The 13,285-nt window shown below is 38.8% G+C and overlaps 1 pseudogene; it reads left to right on the top strand.

Moving 5' to 3' along the window:
• Nucleotides 1–12,657: 12,657 nt before the first annotated feature.
• On the top strand, nt 12,658–13,068 carry LOC112607716 (annotated as a pseudogene).
• Nucleotides 13,069–13,285: the final 217 nt, after the last annotated feature.

Here is a 13,285-nt window from a genome sequence, read left to right as displayed (position 1 = left end):
CACCCGGCCATTTCATCCTATGAAAGATAAGGAGGAAATGGACCAGAGGAGAGCACACATGGGACGGTTACGAGATTCCACACCACAGTCTATGAAGAAGCAGCTGCTGTCTGGTCCACCTAAAAACCTGAATGAGGCTAGAACAAACTTGGACACCATGTGCTTTGGGAGAAAACGGCAGGGCCTGGGATATTCAGCCCCAGTAAAAAGTACTCTCAGATGGTGTATCCTCTTTTCAAATGTCTGGAGGTATCATGTGGAAGGAGGACTGGAACTGCTATGGATGACGCCACAGCGGAAAGACCACAGGGTAGAAGACAAGTGAGAAAGTAAGATTTCAGCTCCACACGAGGACGAGCAGTAACAGGCAAAGCGACAGTCGAAAGTTCACAAGGGCCTTTTAGAAAGTTCCAGGTTCCCATCAGCAGAGCTGTTTTAAGCAGAAGCTGGCTAACCAATTCAATAGGGATGAAAAGTTCAAGCCTTAGGTGAGACAGCAGACAAAATAACTAACATTTGTATGTCACTAACTGCATGCCAGATGCCAGGAGCACTCGTCGAAGTACATGACAAATATGAACTCATTTAATCCTTACAACAACCTGAGAAGGCAGGTGCTTCTGTCTTCATTTTACAGCACAGACTAAGACACAGAAGTCAAATAACCTGACTGAGTTCACCTTGCCAGGAAATGGCAGAGCCAGCTTTTTAAATGACCTTTAATGTGTCCTCTAAATTTAATGTGTCCTCTAAATTTCACAGTAATTTTTTTATGCCTCAACTAGAAATGTGGTGCTATCCTATTTTTATCATCTCCAGGGAGAAAACTTTCCAAAATGTCCAAGTGTGACTGTCCAGCACCTTGGGGGCTCAGAGTGTAGGTGGCACATAACACTGTACTTCAATACTTGCATAGAACAGTCATTCTGAAAAGCTGTGCTGAATGAGGGACTCAGCCCTTGGTGTGGCACATATTTCTTTATTTTTATTGTCTATCTCCCCATAACCTTCAGATCCACAAGGAAAAGGATTTTTTTGTTATTGTTGACTGCTATGTCCCCAAGTGTTAAATAAATATTTGTTGAAAACAGAAAAGAAAGGAAAGAAGAGAAGGAGGAAGAAAGTATCTTCAAGGATTCTCCACCTTGGACTCGGCACATTAGCTTCATTGTAGGCCTTTTCATTTGAACATATCAAGAGAAAAACCACTAGGAGCCCAGATCTCAGACAAACTAAACATGTAGCTTTTGTGGTTTTCAAAAGAATCCAGTGCAAACAGTCTGGTTTCTAGGTTAAAAGAAAAACAAAAACAAGCATTTTTCAAGCAAGGTAGCTGAAGCCCAGATAAAAGTTTAGAGTACATCTCTGGGTTGCTGTCAAAATCCCTTTCTGATTAAATGTAATAAAAGAGAGTCAATACTAAAATGTTAATAAAATGCTGTTTTTCCCCTAGTCACTAGCATCTAATAAAGGTGTTTTGATCCTATTTATGAAATAAATTATATTACTTAGTACCCAAAGGTGCGATTTTGTCTGTGGGAGGTAATCATATTCTAATTTAATGACAGAGAGGAAAAATCATGCATGACTAAAATAACTATAACGCAGGCTATCCAGCTTTAAGAAGACTTGCATCTTGAAAGGGGCTACAGACATGCCAATGCTTGTTAAAGTATTAAAATTAACATGTTTAAATTTTTTCATTTACTATATATTCAGTGTGCCTTCTTCCAGATCCCATAAGCCCACACTATCTTTCTCATGAATATTTAATCTTTTTTTCCCTGGGAAGTCAACTCCACAACCACCCCTCCAGAAAAAGAACTGTAAACAAGGCTGAAGGGAAAAGTGAGACAGGGAGATGAGGCGAGAGCAATGCAAAAGGACAGATGGCTAAGAAAAGCAGAGCATCCTAGAGTCACCCTCAAAGGAAGAGAGAGACAATTAGAACCAGAAGGGAGCAGATTCATTTTGGAGGCATTTAAAGCTCTAATATCTTCCCCAAATGGAGAAATGGGTTCTATTTTGAGGCAAAGGGGAGGCTTATGAATACTTTATAATGTTTGCATTAGACAGCCTATGTCAGCATGAATAGATTGCATCCTTTGGGTGAGTAAGCCACTCCCTGGTCAGTGGTTAGAAATTTTAAATGTCTTTCCCGAAGCAAACTTCCTGGGAGCAGTTGAGTCACCAACTAAGGAGATTTAGAGGCAGACAGAAAACCTTTAGTGGAGCAATAATGAACTACTTTGCATGCATCCATTAGGCCCCAAGAGTATAGGAGGCCTCCCAACAGGGTTGAACAGAAAACCATTAGTGCAGCCACATTTTGAATTTTATGAAGACAACTGGAGAAGAACCTAAAGCGTAAACTCTCTCTTCAGCCACACCAACATCATTTTCTACCTTAAACTGGGATGGCATGACTGGTACGTGATTTTGTAAGAAAAAAGTTACGGGTCGGCATGATTTATTAAAATTCTAATAACTGAATCAAAATTTCTGGTGAGAATTCCCTTGTCTAATACTTGGGCAACCATAACTAAGGCCATCCTGCTGTCCAAGCACATTTTTCTTTGAAGTGAGTAAGGGAAATGCTGTGCCTGAGTGATATAGGAAATACATGCTTTCCTATAAGATTGCTAAGGGCTAACTAAATTCTAGGCCTAATTAATTTCATTAAAATGACATTTAGTTTGAAAAATAGTTTATAGTTTCAGTTCCTCCAGAAGCAGATCAAGAGGTGGATATGAGAATGCAAGTGGGAGGCTATTTGGGGCAACTCCAGCAAAAACATGAGACAGGAAAAGGAAAGTGAGCTAATAAAAGGTTCACTGTCAATAAATTACCACAATGGGCAAGTGGAGCTTAATCTCACTGGGAAATTCTAGGAAGTGGCATAGAAAATGTGCCTCAAACCTTAACCCGCCTGAGAGAGGAAGTATAGTCACATACCAACTCCCCATTAAGGGATGCTGGGGGTGGGAAAAAGGCCTTAATTGTCCAGCACTTTCTAACCTGCTGCCTGCCTGAGGGTGAAAGAGCGGGTGGTGGTTGAGGGAGAAGGCTGAGTGGGTTTCAGCAGCCACGGAAAGAATGTAAGGAAAAAGAAGCTGGTGCTTGCACCAGAAGTCAAGCCCAGTGTGCACTGAAATGGCAGAGATCTGGGGCAGCAAGAGCAGCTGCTTCTGCAGGAAGAAAAGTCAAAAAGGAAGCAAGTGCCAGCGGACTATAGTGAACTAGAAAACATGGGCTTTCAGCGTCGCTTGTAGATACTAGCATTTGTTACAGGCTTCAACAAAACCAAAAAGTTACTCATATACCCCCAGTAGCTGCAGCCACACAACCACCACCACCACCCAGTGCCCAGAGAGCTTAGGTGGAAGACAGAGCTGGATTGTTCTGCTTAATAAGGGGAGTGGAACTTAAAGTGCCCTAAGAGAATCCAGGAAAGAAGACAGATGCCTAGGAGCCTGGGTACTGTGTGAAAGTCAAGGAAGGAAAGAAAAAAAATCACCACCCCTCCTCTCCATTCTGCTCTAGGAAGAACAGCTGTGTAGAAAAGACTGGAGAAAATAAATTTATAACAGGCGAATTTTCATAGATTCTTGTTTCTTAATGTGAGACGCACGTATGCACATACAATAAACTTCCTCTCCCCTGTATTCTTAAAAATCTTCAGTGCAAACTACATTATCCACTAACGCTTTGGTAGGAGGTGATTCTAGAGGCACTCAGAAAGTTGCCATGCTCTACACCTGAGGCGGGCGCTGACAAGGGGACAGTGCACATCCCAGCTATATCCCTGTTCAAAGCACTAACACACCAGAGCTCTAAAACAAGTCACTCGTTCACTGATTCAGACGTACATTTTGGTATTTCCCCCCGCATGATCCCCCATTAGATGTTTTAAAAATTGATACCGGCATTGAACTATGACTTCTGCGGGTTAAAACCCCCAAAAGTGTTAATATATTGGGATAACCACATAGCTCGAATCAGTTAAAAACATGTATTAAGATTGCTACAGTCTCCACCACTCTTTTTGTTTCCCACACATTACACTTGCAGTGATTTTTCCTTTCCTAGCAAAAATGTGTCTAGCTAACATGGAAAAAGGAAAACTACTGCTAGCCAGAGCACTGCATATGATTCTAGAACAAAAGAGAATGTATACTTCTCTGTGGAAATGAAGAACGATCCTAAGTCTAAAACAAAAAGTGTGTGTTGTGTATGAAGTTTCTGGAGTCCTTGAGATTGACCTTTATGCTCAGAAAAGATTACTCTGATGGCACTTTGGTTTTAAATATTAATATTTGATTTTTCAGGTTATAAATTTAAAAGTCTAAAATAAATAAATTTAAAAGCCTACTTTTTCCTTAAGCTTCTCATTTCATTCAGCTTACAAATGTAATTCTGTTTATAATCTAGTAAAGTTTAGCAATTGCTTTTAAGGGTACTTAGAGGAATATTTAGCACCATTTATAAATAGTTAATTAAACCTCTTCAAACATTTTTAAATTCATGTATAAATTTAATATATTTGATTTCCTTTAAGTACTTCAATTGTCTGACTTTAAACCTTCCTGGGTAATTAAATAAATCTCTGAAATCAAATGAATAAAATTCATAAATATGGTGAATCAAGTTCTTTTAAATATTCCAGCACTGTAGATCAATTTAGTAATATTTCAACCTAAAACCATACGCCTAAATCAATTACTCAATTACACATTTTATATTGGAATTATAAGGCTGGTCTGTTTAACAGAACAAATTGTCTTAAGCATTACAAAAACTTAAATGCCAAATAAACACAGATTCCTTTTTAACACAAAAGCATGTTGTGTTAGTTTTGATTCTCTCAAATATTGCTGTATTTAATTTAAAACTTTACTCCTTTAACTCCCTAGTTGAAAAAGATGACTTCTTTTCCAACTAATGACCACCACTGTTGATTTTGACCAAGTCACTAGAGTCTTCACAAAACTGATGGAGATCATGAGCCCTATTTATAGTCTATGTGAGGGACTTCAACCTCATGTTGGTGGTCATGTAACCTAATTCCTGAGATTTGAGTCACACTGTAACCAAACTGCAAATCAGATTAGAGTTGTTTGTAACTGTCACTCAGGTAGCTATTCCACTTCACTGGATTGTACAGTTCTTCGGCTCCTAAAAGATATAAATATCTCCCCTTTTAAATCTAAAAACCTTTGATATAAATGGCAGAATACTCATTCTTTTTCTGTATTTCCCAACTCTGCCCCACCCTATAATATCTGTTATGGACATTAAAATGATATTGTCCAAACGGATTCCTGACATTTCAAACAGATTTTGTCTATTTGGTCATGATGTCCAAGACAGTTCTACTGACAGTACTATGTGGAAAGACCACACCAAGTTCCCTCTACGTATCAGTTCCTGGTAGGTATCTGGTATGATCACCTCTGAGATACACCATACTATGAGTGTGGAAATCCAAAGCCTGTTAATGTATGGATTTCAGGCAAACTATATAAGCACTCAAGTTAAAAATGAAAGGGGAGGTAGGGATGTGTTGTTTAATGATTCTTGACTTTTTTGAGGTCACCAACCCTTAGAGAATCTGATAAATGTTATGAACCTTCTGCACAGAAACACACAAACCCTGTAGTTTATAATTTCCAGGATTTGGGGTTTCCCCTGACATGCACGAACAAGTAACACGTTATAAAAAACAACACAAAACCTTGGACTAGATGGATCTTTAAGGTCCTTTTCCCAACATGGTCCTGAAAACACAATCCATCAAAGTGACACATTACAGAGGAGATATCAGAAATTTGTTTTAGAGGATTGGTTTTTGCAATGACCAATATAATTAGAGAGCTCATCATAATCAAAGCAGAATAAAGTTCAATGGAAATTAAACAGACTAAATTTTCTTTCTTTTCCGAAACTTTTTGTAATTTGTCCTAATTTTCATTAACATGTATGTCAGAAGTAGGGTAGAGTGACAAAGTAACGCAGAAGGTTAGAAAAGATAATTTTATTCAGTTTGGAGAAGTAGTAGTGAAGGTAATTTTTATGATGGGTGTTCCAAGTATGTAAAGGGTTTTTATGCAATGAAAAATAATAAGCTTATTCTCCATCACTACTAAAGATAAGATATAATTTCAAGATACTAGAACGTTTTTGGGTTTTGTTTGGTTGGTTTTTGGATGAGTTACTTAAGATAATAATGGACACAACTTATCTGGAAATCACAACCTCCAGTGTTCCTCATTTGTCTGGGATTATTAAGGACTATTAAACAGCAAGAGGAAGAAGCACATGTTTTGTGAATGGATGAATATGAATGAATGACCTCTTAATATTTCTTTGAAACTGATAAGTCAACATATTTCGTTGCAGATTATGTAGTTTTTATATTTGTTTCAGCAGTTGTTTCGTCTATATACTCTATGCTATTATATTTACTAAATAGAAATAATCTTATATCATATCATTATATATTTTAGAGTCTACATTTTATCTGCTAATATCAATTCTGTTGAGTTTAAATTCCCCATTGATGGCATAAGTTTAAAGAAAGAGTTATAGCTACTTTAGACTCTCTGTGGGCCCTCTATGTGCTAAAAGCTAAAGGCAAACTTCTAATATGTTTTACCTTGTGGAGTATTTTTGGAGGTTTAGTGGGTTTTGAAATTATTTTATCTGTAAAGCCCCCCACCAAAGCCAGGGCTCCTGCACTGAACACATTCAAGGCTTGGGTTTAGGCTGCCTGGCTCATAGAGTAACACAGAAAACAAAGCCCTCATGCATGAGGCCGTCAACAAAAGCAACACACTTTCTTTAAAGTTTCAGTTCAATAAATGTTTGCCTTACGGGAAAGATCTTTTTGCTTTTTGAGACTTTGTCACTCAAATGCCCTCCTTTTAAATCACGTTTAAAAAAATATGCCTTTATTGTTGTTGCTAGAGATGGGACTCTCCAAGGTGCCTACACAAACAACGAGGTTGTAGTGAATTGAAAGGCAAAAGGCTTGAACTCTATGACCTTGGGTAAGTCCTTACATCTCTATGGTAAGAAGTACTGAGAGTAAGGTATATAAAAACGAATAGACCTAAAACCATAAAAATCCTAGAGGAAAACCTAGGCAATACCATTCAGGACATAGGCATGGGCAAGGACTTCATGACTAAAACACCAAAAGCAATGGCAACAAAAGCCAAAATCGACAACTGGGATCTAATTAAACTAAAGAGCTTCTGAACAGCAAAAGAAACTATCATCAGAGTGAACAAGCAACTGACAGAATGGGAGAAAATTTTAGCAATCTATCTATCTGACAAAGAGCTAATACCCAGAATCTACAAGAAACTTCAACAACTTTACGAGAAAAAAACCACCCCATCAAAAAGTGGGCAAAGGATATGAACAGACACTTCTCAAAAGAAGACATTTATGTGGCCAACAAACACGTGAAAAAAAAGCTCATCATCACTGTTCATCACAGAAATGCAAATCAAAACCACAATGAGATACCATCTCATGCCAGTTAGAATGGCGATCATTAAAAAGTAAGGAAACAACAGATGCTGGAGAGGATGTGGAGAAACAGGAACGCTTTTCCACTGTTGGTGGGAGTGTAAATTCCATTGTAGACAAGAGTATGGTGATTCCTCAAGGATCTAGAACCAGAAATACCATTTGACCCAGCAATACCATTACTGGATGTATACCCAAAGGATTATAAATCATTCTACTATAAAGACACATGCACATGTATGTTTACTACAGCACTATTCACAATAGCAAAGACTTGGAACCAACCCAAATGCCCATCAATGATAGATTGGATAAAGAAAATGTGGCACATATATACCAGGGAATACTATGCAGCCATAAAAAAGGATGAGTTTCTGTCCTTTGCAGGGACATAGATAAAGTTGGAAACCATCACTCTCAGCAAACTACACAGTAACAGAAAACCAAACACCACATGTTCTCACTCATAAGTGGAAGTTGAATAATAAGAATACACGGACACAGGGAGGGGAATATCACACACCAGGGCCTCTCAGGAGTGGGGGGCAAGGGGAGGGATAGCATTAGGAGAAATATCTAATGTAGATGACGAGTTGATGGGTGCAGCAAACCACCATGGCACATGTATACCTGTGTAACAAACCTGCACATTCTGCACATGTGTCCCAGAACTTAAAGTATATACATTTTAAAAAGTGTAAAAAAAATGGACAGTGAGAATGGAGGGAGTAAATGTCTTCAGGAGTTGGGCAGCTACCATAAAAATGTGACTTTGGAGACTGCACGCTTCCTCTACTGGCATTCAAATCTGAATTTTTAAAAAATTCAGCAAAAAAGACGTCCATAAGGTGGATTAAATCCGAGCATTCAGAGTCTGAGGTGTTTTTGTCCCCTCCCACGCTAACATTCCTGATCTATAAAGACATTGGCAAATCTCCATGGTTCTTCGCCTTGTAGAAGAAGTGGCCTAGAAGTAAAAATAACCTCTATGAAGTTCCTCAGTGCTGCTGTAACCAAACCTGTCAATATGTTAGTAAATGTTTCCATTTTGCCCTCACTTTCCTTAGGGCCAAGTCCCTTTTTTCAACACCGCATATTTTTCATAGAACACTCCAATTACCAATTGGGAAAAAATGCTTCATATTTATGCTGAACTAAAACAGGCCATATACTAGAACTTAAAGTCAGAATATGCAAATCCATAAAATAAAGCAAAATGACAAGTCACCACAGGAGATATATTTTAGTCCAATCATACATAAAATCCAGAAATTATGCTAAGTTGGCAATCACTAAAAAAGGCATGTATTCCTCTATTCATTCATCCAATTATCCATTCAGTTTTAAAATTCAGTCATCATATACTGCAGTCCTATTATGTGCTAGGCACTGAGGATAAAAAGATGAAGGAAACAGACACATCTTTCAAGGGGATACTGCCTGGAATCTGACAGGAGACATGGTGTTGATCATAAGACAGTGTACGAGAGGATTACAGATGCTGTTCTGAGCAAAGAGAAGGGATACCTTGCTCAGATAAGGGAGGAGATGTGAGCTCTAAAGGTTTCTGAATAAAGAGTTTTAAATGATAAGCAGGAGACAGTTGGGTAAAAAGAATAGTATTTTAAAGCTAATAGTTGTTTTTCACATATAACAACAAAACACAATCCCAGTATGTAAAAGTTTTCCATGTCTTTTATATCCATGGAAAACTCAGATCAGATCTAAGGATAGCACACAAAATTATCTCTGAAGCTCATGGAAAGTTGGCATGATTTTTCCTAACACAAGCCCTGCTGATTCCTCTGATGGCACTGGGGACATATAGTGCAAACTCCATGACATCTCAAATACATGGAGCTTGGAGAAGACAGCAGTTAAAATCCTCTCTTTTTCCCTTGCACATGCATGCATGCATGCACACGTGCGCGCACGCGCGCACGCACACACACACACACACTCACTCTTACTAAAAGTCCCAAAGTCTTAAAGACCTGTATTTGTAAAGGAACATTCAACGGCCCTTTCAACCAGTGAACTAAATTTAAAAGAAACTATCTTATAATAATTGTTATAAATACACTTAACAAAGATTAATTCTTGAGACTCCTTGCACATTGCAAGTGAGCCAGAGGAGCTGTATCTTCATCCTTCCTCCTTGCTGAAGTTACTTTTGTTTCCATCTGACTGTACTTTTATCAGTACTAATTGGGACATTCTTCCTGCCAGGGCTTAGCATTTTCAGATTTTTTTGTAGGTCCTGATTTAATGGCACTGACATTAAGGTTTCTATCCACTGGGTCACATAAAAGCCAACTAAAACAGGCTGCAAAAGAAGAAGAGTGTTGAATATCAAAAGGAGTGGGTGGGCAGGAAGAGGACTGTCAATGTGCTTACCCCGCTGTACAGACGTGATAGCTGATGCTCGCTCTAGTTATTAGCACAGCATGTTGAAGGTCTACTGAGAGTTTCTATTGAGCCTCCTCCCGATGGGATAAAGCTCAGGAAGGAGGAGAAGGCTACAGTCTATCTTTGATTTTGCAGACACTGAACCAAATATTCCCATCTCAGTAAAATAGCAGAGACACAGGCCAATCTCCAAATCAGCTTTCTGAACCTTTCCCAAAAGGTTCCAATCAATTTACCCACCCTGGTGAAACCTGGGCATTGCTATAAAAAAAGACCCAAAGAAAGACGCAGTACTTTGAGGACGAGAGAGCAGAGGTATGAAGTATGGCCAAGAGTTGAGGTTTTTAAGCCAGCCTTGAGTCAGTTGCTGCCTAAATTCTGTGGGAGCCAGACAAGTATCTGAGGGAAGCAAGTGTGGGAACTGCTTAGAAAACAGAGAGAATCAGGACAAAGTGGCAAGTCCAGGCCCTATCCAAAGGGCAGCCACTATTCAACTCTAGCCCATATTTTGCCATGACAGCATGCAGGTCTAGTATGGCAAATGTGATATTTTAAGAGAAGTGAAAATACAAATTTTAGTGTGAAATCCCCCAATTCTGAAATGTTGGCAATGAAAGTAAAAGTCATCCAGGTCAAAAAATACACCTGGTGCTGGATGCAGCTGAGCAACCACTGGTTTATATCATCTGATCCAAATTCTAAAGTAAAAGTTTGCAGTTCATCTCCGTAGCACAAAGTAATAGCGATCCTACTAGAGCTTAGGCACCTGAACTGTGCTACGTTTTCAGCCAGAAGGGCCCTGAGGGGCATACGAGCTGGCCTGGGATATAAACACATGTTATGTTTTCTTCTCTCTTCTCAAAGCAAACTTAACATTAGGTTCAAAATTTCCAAGGAAGAGAAGTAAAAAGGGAACTGATATTGGTATTTTGCCTTTCTTTTAAAGGTTTTAGAGGGCATGTGGGACTAGTAAGTAGTTTACATTTGATCTCTACAGTCAGTCTTATTTATTAAAATAAACTTGCCGGTTCTTATTTATTGAAATACGTTTGCCCTGACTCTCAGATGACTTACTTTCACAGATACTAGGACTGAATGATCTGAGTCTCCTGTTAAGAGTATTGTAGATAAAATGAGGGTTCTTTAACCTGGCTTTCCTCAGCATTTCAGGGATTGTTAAGAGCAATTTCATTACACAAGGACACCCCAGGTGAATTTCTTGATGGTTGAAAGGAGTTCAGGGCTAGAAATTACAGCATAAGTCTGAAAAAAGGCTTCACAACCACAGAGCCTGATTCCCCAAAGTGGGCAGTCAGTGAGCAAAGACGGAAAGTGCTCTGTCCTGGGTAGGCAGGGGCAGCAGCCTTCCCTTCTTAGAATCTCCAGCAAATGCAGAGCATGGGGGTAAGCAGACTGACGCAGTGGAGGAGGACAGATTCATGCACTCATTCAGTAAATATGTATTTAATGCCTACTGCAAGCCAGGTATTGTTCTAGGTGCTGTGAATCACTGCTAATTAAAGTTTCTACTACCAATACATACAATTCTGAACAAACAGACACATATTATAATGTTGGACAGCAGCACCCAGTGCCACGGGAGAAAGGAGATAACTAGGAAGGATAAATGGGCCAATATGATAGAATAACAAAGCTGCTTCTGAAAAGTTTCCCTAAGGCCTCCTGAGAGCATTTCCTGGATAAGAGGAGCAAGAAACATCAGTATACTTTGGCACTCATATCTTGGTTCACTATGCAGAAAAAAAGAATACCAATTTGAAATCCAGCCAAATTAACTAAAACTTGTATTATTAGGCCACCTTTAATTCCTTATGTCTCAGTTTCTTCACCTGTAAATGGCAATAATACCAGCTACTCATCTCAAAGGATGAAGTGTAGGTTACACACGGCAATGACCCAATGTGCTGTACAGTGAGCTCGGAACAGTCAGCATGGTGTGAGCCACATCGTGACTGTCACTGGTACCTAGCACAGCGTCTGCCTCCAAGTAGTTACTCAGTTCCTTTTCTCTCCTCATCTCCCTTAGAGTGAGGGCACAAGGTGGGTATGAACTTGCATGTCTGTGTTCCACAGCAGACATGCTGGGGCTGAAAAGAGCTAAACAGTTCTTTTGGAACCAAAGAAAGAAGTAGAGTTCCATATTATTAGCTCTTTTTTTTCTTTTTCCCTTCCACACCTATTTCATTCATTTTTGTAGAGATGGGGGTCTCGCTGTGTTGCCCATGCTGGTCTCCAACTCCCAGCCTTAAGTAATCCTGCCTCAGCCTCCTCAGTAGTTGGAATTGTAGGCATGTGCCACCGTGCCTGGCTCCTTTCCACACAAATAGTTAAAATGTATACATTAATGAAGAATTACCAACTTTTGAAAGCATTTCATGGGCCATATTATTTCTTTCAGATAGTGTTTCATGGTCAAAAGAAACTTGTTTCCATAAAAGAAAAACTATGAAAAAAAATGAACAGTTTTGTTAAATAGTTGTATTTTATTCCTTCTTTCAAAAAGTATGGCTTATATAATGGGACTTTAGATTGATTTATATGGGTTGATGACTGCCAAAAAGTCAAATGATAAAATTTTCCAATACAGAAGTAATAACTCCAGTAAAATGAACAAAATACTCCAAACATATATTTGATGAATTGTGACACCAGTTGAATACTGCCCGTCAGATTTTTCAAAGGTTGTTAAAAATGGGTCCCTTTAGCGATGCAGGTAAGGGAAAAGGAAGAAATTGATTTCAAATTAAAATTTTAAACTGCTTTTGCTATTGCTGGTGCCACTTCGAGTCACAAAGACTCGATACCTCCTTTGTGAAGTGGCAGCTGAGGAGATTCTGGCATCCACTGAGACCAATGAAAAGCCCAAGGAAGGAATGAAGACTGAGAACCACCACCACATTAATCTGAAGGTGGATTGGCAGAATACATCTGTGATGTAGTTTAAGCTTAGGTGGTATACACCACTTAGTAAACTAATGAAAGCCTATTGTCAATGAGGCAGATCAAATTCCAATCAATAAAACAGGCATATCTGCACAGTTAAAATACAAGGATGAAGATACAACTGATGTATTCCAGCAGCAGACAGGAGGTGTCTACTAACAAATGAACCTACTACTTAACTCCAGAACTCTTTTCCTACAGACTAAGAATGCAGTCTCAACTAGGAAACTATAATTTGGTTTTGCCACAACCTGACTACTATAGTATTCTGTGTTCTTTCATTTTCCTCTTCCCTATTCCTTTATTGTATATAAAGTAGCTTGTGTATGTGCACAAGCATACTGCTTTTTTTTTTTTTTTTTTTTTTTTTTTTTTT

Source organism: Theropithecus gelada, chromosome 15, assembly GCF_003255815.1.
Source record: "Theropithecus gelada isolate Dixy chromosome 15, Tgel_1.0, whole genome shotgun sequence".
Lineage (NCBI taxonomy): Eukaryota > Metazoa > Chordata > Mammalia > Primates > Cercopithecidae > Theropithecus > Theropithecus gelada.
Note: the sequence above shows the minus strand (reverse complement) of the source record. Positions and strands in the feature narration are given on the sequence as shown.